Source organism: Mobula hypostoma, chromosome 21 (assembly GCF_963921235.1).
Source record: "Mobula hypostoma chromosome 21, sMobHyp1.1, whole genome shotgun sequence".
Taxonomy (NCBI): domain Eukaryota; kingdom Metazoa; phylum Chordata; class Chondrichthyes; order Myliobatiformes; family Myliobatidae; genus Mobula; species Mobula hypostoma.
The window spans coordinates 2,539,643-2,555,031 of NC_086117.1; the positions used below are offsets into that span (position 1 = coordinate 2,539,643).

The following is a 15,389-nucleotide window of genomic DNA, read 5'->3' on the forward strand; positions in this document are numbered from 1 at the left end:
CTCTACTGTCATGATGAAGAGCAGCACCTCATATTCTATCTATCTGTTCAACCCAAAGGCATGAAGATTGATTTTTCAAACTTCTGTTCAAGTCTCTCCCCCCCCTCCCTTTTTCAATTCTCCATTCTGGTTTCCCCTCTCACCCCTTCTCCTCAACTACCCATCATCTCCCTCTGGTGCCCCTCCTTCTTCCATTTCTCCCGTGGTCCACTCTCTTCCCCTATTGGATTCCTTTATCTTCAGCTCTTTACCTTTCTCCAGCTCTCACCTCCCAGTCTCTCACTTCATCCCCCCCTCTCCCACCCTCCTCACCAAACCTCACCCATCACCCACCAGCTAGTACACTTTCCCCTCCTCTACCTTCTTATTCTGGCATTTTGCCCCTTTCCTTTTCGTCCTGATGAAGGGGATCATTCTGGATCGTCAGCTGTTTATTCATTTCATTAGATGCTGCTGAACCTCCTGGGTGCACCCACAACTTTGTGTGTGTTGCTCTGGATTTCCAGCGTTAGTAGAATCTCTTATGCTCATGACTCAGTGAGATTAGCAGGAACGGCCTTGAATTCCGCTCTTTGAATGGGATGATCAACACTTGCTGGCTGGTTTAACCTTTGGAAATATTTGGCTCTTTGTACGGTCACATCAAGTTACAGAAATTACCGGGAGCAGGCTAATGGAAAGGGAGGGACTTTTTAATGACCTCAAGACTTCTGCACAAATATAGAAATGTGGTGGGGAGGGGAGAAGGGGGAGAACAGAAGGCCACTTGGCCCTTCCGGCCTGTTCCTCCATTCAATACAATCCTGTCTGAACCTCCACCTCAATACCATACTCCAGCTCTCTGCACACGACCCCTGATGCTCTTTGTGGCTAAATACATCTCTTCCTTAAGAACAGCTGCTTGACCTCCACAGCCTTCTATGTTAGAGGATTCCTCAGGCTGGGAAAGAGGACACTTCTCCTCATCCAAGTCCAAACTATTCTACCCATTAAGGTGAGATTCTGGTTCAGATTCCCCGCCAGATTCATTTTCCTTTGGTACATTGCTTATTTGTTCATTGTTTATGTAGATATATTTCTTCATAAAGTCTTCCCTACCTCTTTTATTTCCTGTGAATGCCTGCAAGAAAATGAATCTCAAGGTAGTAGATGGTGACATATACATACCTTAATAATTATCTTGACTTGTTTAAGCCTTAAAGCCAGTCTCTTTGGGAAATTGGGGCTCGTCAGCCGTGGTTGACAGCTCACCCAGCAGAAGGAAAACTCTGATCCCAAACTCTGCTGCCTTGCAGCTGTACCCACTCATGGGGAAGGATTCAGGAGAAAACCCTGAGGAAAAATCAGGAACTGGAGTCCCCGAGGCAGTCCTACATTGAGTCCAGCGCTGACCGGCAACTCCTGCGACACAGCTGGTGCCAAACTGTGTCAGTCCCTGCCATTCCTTTGGATTTGTCAGCCATGTGAGAGGAGGAGCCTGCGCACGGGCAACAGCTTGGTCTCCATGTGAGGCTGCCCCGGCTGCTGTATTGACTTCACTTTGCGGCGTCGACTTGTTTATGAGGCACGTCATCCCAGGAACCACCTCCAATGTACACAACCAACAAGATTGATAGGTGCAATTCCATGGAACTCTGCTGATGAAAGTAACTTCTTATCAGAGCATCCTTCTAACATGGAACAGTGTTATGGCACTCAGAATAAATAAAATTCCTTTCTAGAAACTCAATGGTTTATACACAGGGACCAATTATTTCCAAATTTACAAGGAACACTGTTTTCAATGGAATTTTCTATAATTAACTGAAATAAGTCTTCAGTTCTTTCCACTTGCTTTGCTCTCTCAATATCTATTTCCAAGGAAAATTGCCACCCACCTAGAAATGTGAAGGCAGAAACCATCTGGGTGTCACTGGTGGAAGTAGAATGATTTGTTCAAGCTGTTAAGCTTTGGCACTAATTAATATTATTGCAAATAAAGAATTAAAATCCAACACTTTCACAAGGAATGATAGTTTGGGAAAGGCTGTTCCTGAACCATTGAGCGTGTGTCTTCCAGCTCCTGTACCTCCTCCCTGATGGTAGCATTGAGAGGAGGGCATGTTCTGGGTGATGGGGGTCCTTAATGACGGATGCCAACTTTTTGAGGCATCGCCTTGTGAAGGTGTCCTCGATGCTGGGGAGGCTGGTGCCCATGATGGATCTGGCTGGGTTTACAACCCTAGAAGCTTTTTCCAATCCTGAGCAGTGACCTCTCCATACCAGATGGTGATTTGAACAGTTCGAATGCTGTCCATGGTACATCTGTAGAAATTTGCTAGAGTCTTTGGTGACATACCGAATTATCTCAAACTTTTAATGAAATGTAGCCACTGGCATGCCTTCTTTGTAACTACATCAATATGTTGGGATGAGGATAGATCTTTAGGAATTTGAAGCTGCTGATCCCTTGATGTGGACTGGTGAGTGTGATGAGTCTGATGTCTGATGAATGATGAGTGTTCTTCCAATACACCCTGAATCAACTCTATTTCAGCATTGAAGGTCTATCCTGCTGGGCCCCAGGGTCAGGGCGAGGTTTGCGTCAGGTTTCTGCTCTGTTCAGAATTCCAGATCTGTGTGCGACAGCGGAGCTTTGCGGCCTTGGTTGTGGCACTCAGGGGCACCCGCTGCAGTCGCCCAAGGTAGGAGACGCCAGAGGCAGCGTAGTACAGTGGTCATCCGTGCTGGACTGAGGGCTGGCCCCGCCCTCCAATGCTGCCCTCCAGTGTTGGCTCAGTGAGAGACAAGCTGGATTGCGTTCGTCTGCGGCTGCACTAGTGCAAGGCGAATAACTGCAGTCATCTTGTTCTTGCAGAAACGTGGCACTTGGCTGTCAGCAGTGTGCAAATGTAGCCTTTGGTTTTGACCTTTGTGTGAGAGGTTGTCCAGTGTTGCAGAGGTGAAAAATTTATTCTTACAGACAACACAATCCTACCAGATCTTCTTGATGACTTCACGACTTCTTGTGTTTATAAACACTGAAACTGTGACCAGTTTTTATGTGGTGATTTATGCAGAGAACTGGTAACTTAGGGGTTAACTCTGTATTGAACCAATTTTTTTGTGCACTGATTCTCACCCATCCATTCACCAGCGATCATGTTAATTTAAACAAGCCTTGACAACTGGACATTTTCTCCTCAACTGGATCTAGGCCAGTGATTGTTGAGTTTGCAAAATTTATTCCCAGAGCCACAAACAATATGTTTTCTTCAAGTAGATTCAGATTAAGATTTATTTTTCAGAGGTACTGTACATTGTAATATATAGTAAAATTCGTCATTTGTGTTAAGACCATAAGACCGTAAGACACAGGAGCAGAATCGGGAAACTCGGCCCATCGAATCTGCTCCTTGGTTCCATCAGGGCTGATTTATTATCCCTCTCAGCCCCATTCTCCTGCCTTCTCCCCGGAACCTTTGACACCCCGACTAATCATGAACCTGTCAACCTTCACTTTTAATACACTCAATAACGTCCTCCACACCCATCTGTGGCTATGAATTGCACAGATTCACCACCCTTTGTTAAAGAAATCCCTCCTCATCTCTGTTCTAGATGGACATCCCTCTATTCTGAGGATGTTCCCTCTGTTCCGGACTCCCCCAGAATAGGAAACGTCCTCTCCTCACTCTACCTGGCCTTTCACTATTGAGTAGGTTTCAGTGAGATCCCCCTCACTGATGTGTGGGGCAGCTTGACCCACCTTTCCCAAACAAAGGACCGTTACTCTTGTGATCGTTGTGGCTTTCATACTTGCTGACCTTTTTTATGAGGTTTTTTGTTACTGTTTGGTGAAATAGTTTATGGGAAGGACAGGAGACAATGAGGAAGTGAAATAGTATGTGACCTTTATTGGAGAAAGCAAAGAAGGAAGCACTTGCTGAGATTCTAGTAGGTTTTAGTGAGGCCGCAGTTGGAGGATTGGCTGTCGTTTTAGCCTCTGATTGACTGCCTTTAAATATGGAATCACCCAACTAATACCTGTGGCAAGGAGCTGTTCTCTGAAGAGTGGCTGAGTAGGTTTGGCCAATATTGACTGGAGTTTAGGGGAATGAAAAGGGACCTCATTGAAACGAGATTCTGAGAGAGATGAGGATGCAGAGACTGAAAACCCTCTAAAACCAGGAGGCATTGTCTGAAATAGTGAGTCGGCCATTTAGACTTTAAGTAGGGATGGAAGCTTTTCGTCCAGTGACTGTAATACGCTGCATTCCATAAGCCCATGCGACTACAAGACATAGGAGCAGAATTAGGCCATTCAACCATCGAGTCTACTCTGCCATTCCACCATAGCTGATTTACTATCCCTCTCAACCCCATTCTCCTGCGATCCCTCCATAATCGTAGGTGCTTTTACTATCAATCTCTGCTTTAAATACACACAATGACTTGGCCTCCACGGCCTTCTGTGGCAATGAATTCCACAGATTCACCACATTCTAGCTAAAGAAATTCCTCCTCAACTCCAGTCTAAATGGATATCCCTCTTTTCTGAGGCTGTACCCTCTGGTCCTGCATTCCCCCCCCCCCCCATAGGAAACATTCTCTCCACATCCCCGATGCCTAAGCCTTTCAATATTAAAAAGGTTTCAATGAGATCACACCTCATTGAGTTCCCTCAGCAGGGAGAGTGCACACTCCCACCTGGAGGACATTCCAGCTGTGACTGATAGGTTGATGGGCACTGTGAGGAAATCGGAGGGTGTGGGCCCAAGTGGGCAAGTGGACTGACCTCAGGATCATCTCGTCGATGGCAACGCAGGCTAAAGGAGCTGAACGGCCTACATCCTTGAGGTGAAACCATCACGCACACCAAATTAAAACAAGTGGTGGTCTTCCTCAGGGAAGTAGTGAATTGTTGCACTGTGTTATTGGTTGCAACAACGTTCAGAGTAAATTTATTATCAAAGTATTATCGCATGATCTTATGGAACTGCAGCATATCACAGCAAAATGATGAAAGATTATACATAAACTATACATTGACAAAAAAACCAACATGCAAAAGAGAACCAATTGGGGAAATTAAATACTAAATAAATAATGCTGAGAACATGAGTTGTAGAGCCTTGAAAGTGAGTCAGCAGGTTATGGAAATAGTCCACTGTTGATGTGAGTGAAGTTATCCATGATGTTTCAAGAGCCTGATGGTTGAGGGGTAATAACTGTTCCTGAACCTGCTGGTGTGAGTTCTGAGGCTCCCATACCTCCTACCTGATGGCAGCAGTGAGAAGAGAGCATGACCCGGATGATTTGCACAATTTGGTTGTTTTTCTGCATGTAACGCTCAGGTCTATCGGCTCGTGTTTATCTAGGGGAACCCTGTCCGCCCGCCAAACCATGTCTCACGGTTTGCGTCGTTGCTGTGTAATGCCACCTGGTACAAACTCACATCAAATATCAGACAGCACACAATGTACAATTTACAGATGACATTTTATAAATCTTACTGGAACTATGTAATTAATAGAGATACAATAAAAAAGGGAAAGTCAAAGGCGCCAGACTTATCAGAGTTCAACCACTTCGGACACAACCGTTGGAGCTCAGTTAACGGGGTTCTCGTTCCACCAGGCGATCTCCTCCGACCCCCTCGACTCGCCGCTTGGGACCAACCATGGTGGTCGACCACGGCACGTCCAGCACGTCCTTCTTCTTCGGGTCTCCTCCCAAAAAACCCGCCAAACCACACGGTCCCCAGCCATGTGAGACAGAATATCACCCACAAAAAGAATAACATGTACACTCATTGGTTCATTTTCTCCCTGATCAATAATATAACCCAAACTAGCAGAGAGAGAGAGAACGCCTTACATCGCAGTTGTTATTACATAAAAGTGATTTTATTAGCCCTTGCAGTAACATAAAAGAAGAAACCCCTTACATGCAGATTCTGCACTTTTTTTGGGGTTCTTGTGAGTTTCTTAGTTTAGTGGCTGCCCGTAAGGAGACAAGGCTCAAGGTTGCATATAGTATACATGGTTTGATAATAAATGTTCTTTGACTTTGACTTTGGTGAGGGTCCTTGATGATGGATTCTGGTTTCAAATGGAAGCTCTCCCCGTAAGCGTGCTCGATGATTTTTGCAGAGTTTTTGCAAGTTCAGGTTTATTTGCTTGTCGAGTTGCTGGCAGTGGAGCAATGAGGGGGAATCAGACTTCAGTCCCTCAGGGAACAACAGTCCTCACCTTCACCAGTCTGAATGAAGGACGGAAAAATGAACAGAGAAGGAAATGTACATTAGAGTCCATTTCAATGTCACCAAAGAAAGGGAGAAAGAGAGAGAACAAGACAGAGAAAGAGAGGGAAAGAGGGAAAGAGAAAAAGAGAACATAGAGCATTGCAGCACAGTGCAAACACTTCCTTCCTACATAACCCTCCAATTTTATCATCCCTGTGCCTGGCTAAGAGTCTATTATCGTAAATAAACCTTTGACCTGTGACCAATCAGCATCTGGGATTGATTAGTAAGATCAAATTAAAGGAAGGCGAGGGCAAGCACGGTGGCCTTTGTCTGACTAGACAGGGTCAGAGTGGTGACCTTGAGTCTTTAGCTCTTCGAGGCTTCACTTACAGAAAGCTCAGGAAAGGAAAGCTCAAGTTCTTTTCCTTCTCTTCTTTGTATCTGCTCAGCTAGGACAGTAGAGATGTCAGGCAGGATAGTGGAATGCTCCTCCTGCAGGATGTGGGAAGGCAGGGAGACCTCCAGTGCCCTTGACGATTGCAACTGCAAGAAGTGCATCCAGCTGCAGCCTCTAACAATCCGCTTTAATGAGCTGGAGCTGGAACTGGATGAACTCCAGATCATTCGGGAGGCTGAGGGGGTGATCGATAGGACACAGAGGTAGCTACACCCAAGGTGCAGGACACAGGAAACTGGGTGACAGTCAGGAAGGGGAAAGGGGTTAAGGAGCCAGTGCAGGTAATTCCTGTGGCCATTCCCCCCCCCCCTGCCCAACAACAGGTATGTCACTTTGGATACTGCTGAGGGGGAGGATGACCTAACAGAAGAGAGTCACAGTGGTTGGGTCTCTGGCACTGAGTTTTTCTCTGAGATTCAGAAGGGAAAGGGGGAAGAAAGGCACGCTGAGGTAGTAGGAGATTCGTTAGTTATTAGAACGGACAGAACGTTCTGTGGGTGAGAACGAGACTCTCGGGTGGTATGTTGCCTCTCGGATGGCAGGGTCTGGGATATCACGGATCGAGTCCTCAGCATCCTTATATGGGAGGGTGAACAGCCGGAAGTCATGGTCCATGTAGGTAACAATGACGTGGGTAGGATGAGTGACGAGCTTCTGCATTGGGAGTTCAGGGAGTTAGATGCTAAGTTAAAGGGCAGGACCTCCAGGATTGTGATCTCAGGATTGCTACCCATGCCATGTGCTAGTGAGGTTAGAACTGGGAAGATTGTACAGTTTAATACATGTCTAAGGAGTTGGTGTAGGAGGGAGTGCATAAGGTTATTGGATCATTGGGCTCTCTTCCAGGAAAGGTGGGACCTGTACAGAAGGTTTCGGTTTGCACCTGAACTGAAGGGGGCTAATACCCTAACAGGAAGGTTTGTTAATCCTGCATGGTGGGGTTTTAACTAAAGTTATAGAGGGATGGGATTTCAGGGTACTTGGAGCCACGTGATAAAATAGACCTTAGTCAGTATGGTTTCCTCAAGGGAAAATCTTGGCTGACAAATCTATTGGAATTCTTTGGAGAAATAACAAGCAGGATAAACAATGATATTTGGTTGATGTTGTGCACCTGGATTTTCAGAAGGCCTTTGTCAAAGTGCCACACATGAGGCTGAGCCCATGGAGTTGAAGGAAAGATTCTAGCATGGATAAAATCAGTGGCTGATTGGCAGGAGGCAACCAGTGGGAATAAAGGGAGCCTTTTCTGGCTGGATGCTGGTGACTGGTGGTGTTCCACAGGAGTCTGTGTTGGGACCAATTCTTTTGATACTATATGTCAATGATTTAGATGATGGAATTGATGGCTTTGTTGCAAAGTTCACAGACAATATGAAGATAGGTAGAGTGGCAGGTAGTTTTGAGGAAGTAGAGGGCCTACAAAATAACTTAGACACATTAGGAGAATGGGCAAAGAGATGTCAGATGGAATACAATGTCAGGAAGTGTATGGTCATGCACTTTGGTAGAAGAAATGAAATGGTTGACTATTTTCTAAATGGAGAGAAAATGAAAAAAACTGAGGTGCAAAGGGACTTGGGAGTCCTTGAGCAGGATTCCCTAAAGGTTAATTTGCAGGTTGAGTCTGTGTTGAGGAAGGCAAATGCAATGTTAGCACTCATTTCACAAGGACTGGAATATGAAATCAAGGATGTAATGTTGAAACTTTATGAAGCACTAGTATTGTGAGCAGTTTTGGGCCCCTTATCTTAGACAGGATGTACTAAAACTGGAGAGGGTTCAAAGGAGGTTCACGATGATGTTTCTCCTGGATGGAATAGCTTGTCAAATGAAGAGCGTTTGATGACTCTGGGCCTGTATTCACTGGAATTCAGAACAATGAGGGGTGACCTCATGGAAACCTATCGAATGGTGAAAGGCCTTGATAGAGTGGATGTAGAGAAGACGCTTCCTATCGTGGGAGAGTCTAAGACCAGAGGACATAGCCTCAGAATAGAGGGGTGTCCTTTTAGAACAGAGATGAGAAGGAATCTCCTTACCCAGAGGTTGGTGAATCGGTGGAATTCTTTGCCACAGACAGCCATGGAGGCAGTCTTTATGTATATTTAAGGCATAGGTTGATGGATTCTTGATTGGTCAGGGTGTGAAGGGATACAGGGAGAAGGCAAGAGATTGGGGCTGAGAGGAAAATTGGATCAGTCACGATGAAATGGTGGAGCAGACACAGTGGGCCAAATAGTCTAATTCTGCTCCTGTATCTTATGGTCTTATAGTCTAAATGTCCATAATGTATCTACTTCTACCACACCACAACCCCTGGCGGGGCGTTCCACGCACCTACCAATCTCTGTGTATATAACTTATCTGTGACATCTGCTCCGTACTTTCCTTTATCACATTCAAATTATGTCCTTAAATATTAGGCAAAGTCAGAGAGACAGACAGACAGGCACAGAGAGAGAGACAGATAGAGATAACGATAGAGATGGAAAGAGACATACACAGAAAGAAACAGGCAGACAGACAGAGAGAGACAGAGACAGAGAAAGTGAGAGAGATAAGGAGGTGGAGAAACAGGCCACTCAGCCCATCTCTTTGTGCTGGCATGGTCCAGAGCTGCCTCCTCCGTAGCTCCTCTTATCTACAAGCCCTACCCTCTCTTACTCCTCCACATTTATCCAGCTTCTCTTTCACCACACCTTCGAAATGATGGTCTGGTCTGAGCAGAATTTAACCGGGATATTTTCATGAGATGGCAACTAGTTCACAGCGCCAGCCAGGTTGTAGTACTCAAAGTTCAGAGTAAATTTATTATCTGAGTACATACAGTATATGTCACCATATACAACCCTGAGGTTCATTTTCTTGTGGGTATCTGCAGTAAAGAAACACAATAGAATCAATGAAAGACCAGACACAGTAGAGTGAGCAAACAACTAATGTGCAAAAGACAACAAACTACGCAAATACAAAAAGAAAAAAAATTAAGCAATAAGTATCAAGAACATGAGATGAAGAGTCCTTGAAAGTGAGTCCATAGGTTGTGGGAACAGTTCAGAGATTGGACAAGTGAAGCTGAGTGAAGTTATCTCCTCTGGTTCAAGACTCTGATAGCTGAGGGGTAATAACTGCCCCTGAACCTGATGGTGCAGTTCCTGAGCTTGACCTTGGTTCTGGCAGTCCATAATGATGGATGCTGCTTTCCTGCAACAACAGTCCATATAGATGTGGTCAGTGGTGGGGAGAGCTTCACCTATACTGTGTGTTCAATAATCATTTCACCCCAGGTCTGTGAAAGAGTGTGTTGTATCTTCACATTGTCGAGAGGTTGCTGGTCCAACATAAAAGGAACATTTAAACTGGCTTACTCAAAACATTGGGACAGATTTCATGGGTTTCAGAGCAGACTAAGAGGGACTGTGGATCTTACAGTCACTTCAATAACGGCTCAGGTGGAGAATGATCCCTGGATTGGCCTCTAATATTTGAACTGAGTATTTTGATAACCAAATTCTTATAGCTTAATGAAGGGGAAACAGTCCTCTCTCAGTCCAAAACAGAAATCTAAAAATATTTCAGGTATTTATGGCTTGGATGATGTAAAAGACCCACGTTTCCAAATATTTTTCCAATAATATTTTTGTGATTCAGGTCCAAAGGATTGGGTCAATGGATGAAAAATTGGTATTTTGGAAAAAAGTTGGAAAATTGATGTTTGAATTTTGTTCCCTGAGGCCCACACGCTCCATCCTCAATTACAATAAGCCTTTTTCTCAGATCCCAGGCTAATTCTCAACTCCCCATCCAAGCTTCCGAAGGATGTCAATCTCACCCCCTACCCCCCTACAACCATGAGAGCAGAATAACCCTTGTTTTACAGGCAGTGATAAACAGATTGATGGTCCATCTGTAGGAAGGACCAGCAGCCATCCAATACCCTCAGTATTGGGGATTTCTCTTCCCCCAGTGTTGTAGAACAACTCTGCCAACTCTGCCATGGATGGTCCCAAGCCCAACTGTGAAAGGGGGAGGGTTGGACATGGAGCTAGCAATCCCCATCCCATAAAAGCCCAGAGCTATAGAAGTGCCTGCTGACGTTCCAGAGATCTCATCCCTGGGAGAGGAAAGATCTTTGGGGATGAGTTACACCTGGAGACAACATGATAGACTGACCCAGGACAGAGGAATCTGGTGAGCTACCGATGCCCAGCTGGGTTGGTGGAGCTTAAGTACATAAAGTAAACATGTTGTCATAGCTGGGGGTTTTGGGGGATAGCTCCCACTACCTATTAAATGCTTCCAGTGGTGTGCGTCTCAAATACCCTTCAACAGCCAAGTCCAGCTCCTGGTCTTCACGTGTGGCTTAGCTACTAAGCCCAGCGGAACCATTGCTGCTGACAGGAGAAGGGGCAAAGGCAGATTACTGGCACCTTAAAACAAGTCACTTTGGGTAGATAGGACTTGTCAGCTGTGGTTGGCAGCTCATTGAAGAGAGGGGAAACTCTGATCTCAACCCTCTGCTGCTGCAGCTATACCCACTCATGGGGAGGGCTTTGGCTGTAAACCCTGAGGATAAATCTGGAGCTGAGGCCCCAAAGGCAGTCCTACGCTGAGTTCAACACCGACAGTGCCAGCAAACAACAATTCCTCGATCTCTTAAATCATTACACTTTTCTACACCTTCTGTTTGTTCTTTTTGTCTTGTTTGTGTAACGGAAACTGTTGGAGCCTGTGACGTGCAGTTTGAATCTCGATTAAGCGATCCAGCGCTCTGCTGTGTCCAGAGATCAGCCTCATGGTGATAAGAGACAGGGAACTGTAGAGCACTGAGAACACGAGGTGTCTCATGGGAAAGACTGGAGACAGGACGCAGGGACATTAACGACTCCATCCCAAAGAGGTGAGGAAGATTGAAGTATCGAGGTGAAAGCGGAGGGGGTCAGCAGTCACTCCCTACAGAGGCCGCGGGGCCAATGATGGCCAGTAGCTGAGACTGCGGTGTTCAGACCAAGTGCTAGTTCTGAGCGACAGAGGACTGTTCACAATTCTGAGATTTACTTGACTACTAGACTACTTCATACTGGTCTCCTTCAGTTTCTTGGCATCTTCTTCTTGTGGCTGATTGGTGGGCGGGTGATCAGTTAGTTTTTTGTGTGTCGGGGGGTTGGGGGTTTTGATGGTACTGTCACTGTTCTTTATTGTGAGTGAGGGGTTGATGGATTGCTATTGTTGATGTTTTTACGCGAGTGAGGGAGTCGGGGATTGTTATTGTTGCTGTTTTTTCTGTGGGGGATTACAGGGTTTGCGAATTTTGTTTCTTTTTCATGCGGGGGAAGGGAGGAGGCCACGGTCTTTCTGTATTTCATGCCTCTCAGGAGAAGACAAATATCAGAGTTGTATCGTACATACGTACTTTGACAATAATTGAATCTTTGAACCTTTGACTGACAACTCTTGGTGCCAAACTGTATCAGTCTCTGCAGAACATATGAATTCATCGTATGCGTGGGGAAGGGGAACTTGCTTTGTGGGTAGCAGCTTGCTCTCCATATCGTACTGCCCTGGCTCGCATAGACAGCTAGCACACAACATCCATGGTCGACTGCAGCCAACACAGGGCCTCGAGCTAAGCAAGTGTCATGGAACACAGAACGTAGAATATAGAACACTACAGGCTATTCAGCCCACAATGTTGTACCAACCTCATAACCGCTCCAAGATCAATCTGACCCTTCCCTCCTACATAACACTCCACTTTCTATCATCCATGTACCTACCTAAGAGTTTTTTAAATGCCCCTAGTGTATCTGACCCTACCACCACTCTCCCAGACACTGACCGTGCTGGAGGAGCTCAGCAGGTCAGGCAGCATCGATGGATGGGAATCAACAGTCAATGTTTCGGGCCGAGACTCTTCATCACGACCAGATCCAGAGGCATGGTGGCGTAATGGTTATCGTAACGCTTCACAGTGCCAGCATCCAGTAATCTGGGTTCAATTCCCAGCGATGTCTGTAAGGAGTTTGTACGTTCTCCCTGTCACAGTCTGGGTTCAATTCCCAGCGGTGTCTGTAAGGAGTTTGTACGTTCTTCCTGTCACAGCGTGTGTTTCCTCCGGGTGCTCTGGTTTCCTCCCACAACTCAAAGATGGAAGCATAGCAACACATGTGGGCTGCCCCCAGCACATCCTTGGGCAATGTTGGTCGTTAACACAATTGACTCAGTTCACTGCACATGTTTAAGTGTACATGATGCAAATAAAGCTAATTTATTGATTTAGCAATCCAGTACAGAACAGGACCTTCCAGCTCAAGGAGACGTACTGCCTAGCAACCCCCAACTTAACCCTGGCCTAATCACAGGACAACTTACAATGACCCAGTAACCTACTAATTGGTACATCTTTGGACTGTGGGAGGAAACTGGAGCACCCAGAGGAAACCCACGCGGTTACAGGGAGCATGTACAAAGTCATTCCAGACGGCTCCAGCACTGTAGTCCGAATACCAAAGCTCCGAGGTGTAAGAGCATCGTGCTAATTGTGCCCATTACTCTGACTGACAACTCATTAAAGTGAAGTCATTTTTAAAAGCTTTTCCTTGGTAAACATACATCTGTGCACTCTCACATCCAAGACCCGTAGAGAAGTCAAACACAAGATCAAAGTAAATTTATTAACAAAGTACATACACGTCACCATATACTACCTGGAGACTTACTTTCTTCCAGGCTTTTACAGGAGAATTAAGAAATGCAATGGAATTTATGAAAAGCAAAGACTGACAAAACCTAATGTGTAAGCAAAAAAATAAATAATACCAAGAACAAGAATTGTAGAGTCCCTGAAAGTGAGTCTACAAGTCAGTGTTGAGGTGAGTGAAGTTATCCCCACCGACTCAGGGGTCTGATGGTGGAGGGGTAATAACTGTTCCTGAACCTGGTGGTGCGAGTCCTGAGGCTCCCGTACCTCCTGTCTGATGGCAGCAGCGAGAGGAGAGCCTGGCCTGAGTGCTGGGGGTCCTTGATGATGGACGCTGCTTTCTTGTGGCAGCGCTCCTTGTAAGTGTGCTCAGTGCTGGGGAGGGTTTTCCCTGTGATGGACTGGGCTGTATACGTTCTTGGGCACTGGTGTTTCCGTACAGGCTGTGATGCAGCCACGTACTGTGCATCTATAGAAGTTTATCAAAGTTTCAGATGTCATGCCATTTCTGCACAAACTTCTCAGAAAGTTGAGATGCTGCCGCGTCTTCTCTGTGTTGAAACTTGCGTGCTGGTCCCAGGGCAAATCCACCAATAACACTGTGCAATTTAAAGTGACGGTTCCTCTCCACATCTGATCTCCTAATAAAGACGGGCTGATGGAGCTCCTGTTTGCTTCCAATTGCAAGCAAACAGCATTGAGTAGACAGTGCAAAGGGTGGTTTTCAACGACACACTGAGGTCACTCTCCGTCTGAAAACTGACAGGATATTCAGACAAAGAGATGCAGTTTGGATTCACTTCAATGAAATGTTAACAATCACAAACTGAGTGCTTTACAGATTTAGGTCTATATATAACCTTTGTGCAAGATGGGTCAGGAAGTGGTGGGGAAGTAGAAATATTCTGCATTCCAATGGCATTCCTTCAGTTTGTGAACTCGGTAAATAACATTTCATCATCTATTAACACAGCAGCTCCGTTCGTCTGTACATTCCTGAAGTCCTTTATTTTCACTGTAACATTAAGACATTTTGTTTAATAATATTAACTCTGTTCTCCTCAGGTTTTACCATTTTCTTCAAACTCCACCAAAGTATTTGGACAAATGGTGCCAATGACGTAAACTGGTGGAGTTTCAGACTCCGAAAGGCATGAGTGGAAAGTTTCACTCTATCGCTTAGACTAGGGGTCGCCAACCCGTCGATCGCGATCGACCGACTGGTCGACCTTTGAGACTTTACTAGTAGATCCCGAAAAAACTTAAAAATAAATACACAAATACTGTTGTAATGTGAGCATTATAAAAATAAGTAATACTAATTAGGATAATGGTAATATAGCAATACTTTTGCTACAAAGCTGTTTGCAAAGAGAGATTGTTTCCAGGTTGCGGGGGTTTAGTTCCGTTTTTTCTGCCCAGTGCGCATGTGTGTAGCACCCCCCGCCACGAACTGCGTTTTCAGCGTAGCTTGTGCTGCATCAAAGTGACCAATTAGATTAGATACGCAGTGGTCCCCAACCACCGGGCCGCGAAGAATGCAGCAGAACAGCGGTAGTCGGAATGCACCCAGCACATCTTTAAGAAAAAAGCCAAAATAAACAAGCTAATTAATTAGGTGCCACCCGGCACGTAAATGTCGGCCCACACCAGAGGCGTTTGCCGATTGACAGTTGTACATGACTGTACTCGATCGTTTAGAGTGTAGTTAGTGAGGACTGCAGGTTGTACATGACTGTAGTCAATCATTTTGATTGTAGTTAGTGAGGACTGTAGAGTGTACATGTCTGTACTTGATCGTTTAGATTGTAGTTTGCGAGGAGTGCAGGTTGTACATGACTGTACTCGATCGTTTAGAGTGTAGTTAGGGAGGACTGCAGGCTGTACATGACTGTACTCGATGGTTTAGAGTGTAGTTAGCGAGAACTGCAGGTTGTACATGAGCGTACTTGATCATTTAGATTGTAGTTAGCGAGGACTGCAGGTTGTACATGACTGTA

General features: G+C 45.5%; 1 long non-coding RNA gene across 1 annotated transcript in view; it reads right to left on the minus strand.

Moving 5' to 3' along the window:
• Positions 1-5,828: 5,828 nt before the first annotated feature.
• The window catches only part of LOC134360099 (uncharacterized), a 260,877-nt gene continuing 251,316 nt past the window's right edge, over positions 5,829-15,389 (minus strand). The window contains exon 3 of the long non-coding RNA XR_010021250.1: positions 5,829-6,243. This is a non-coding gene — a long non-coding RNA (uncharacterized LOC134360099). The remainder of the gene's footprint in view (positions 6,244-15,389) is intronic.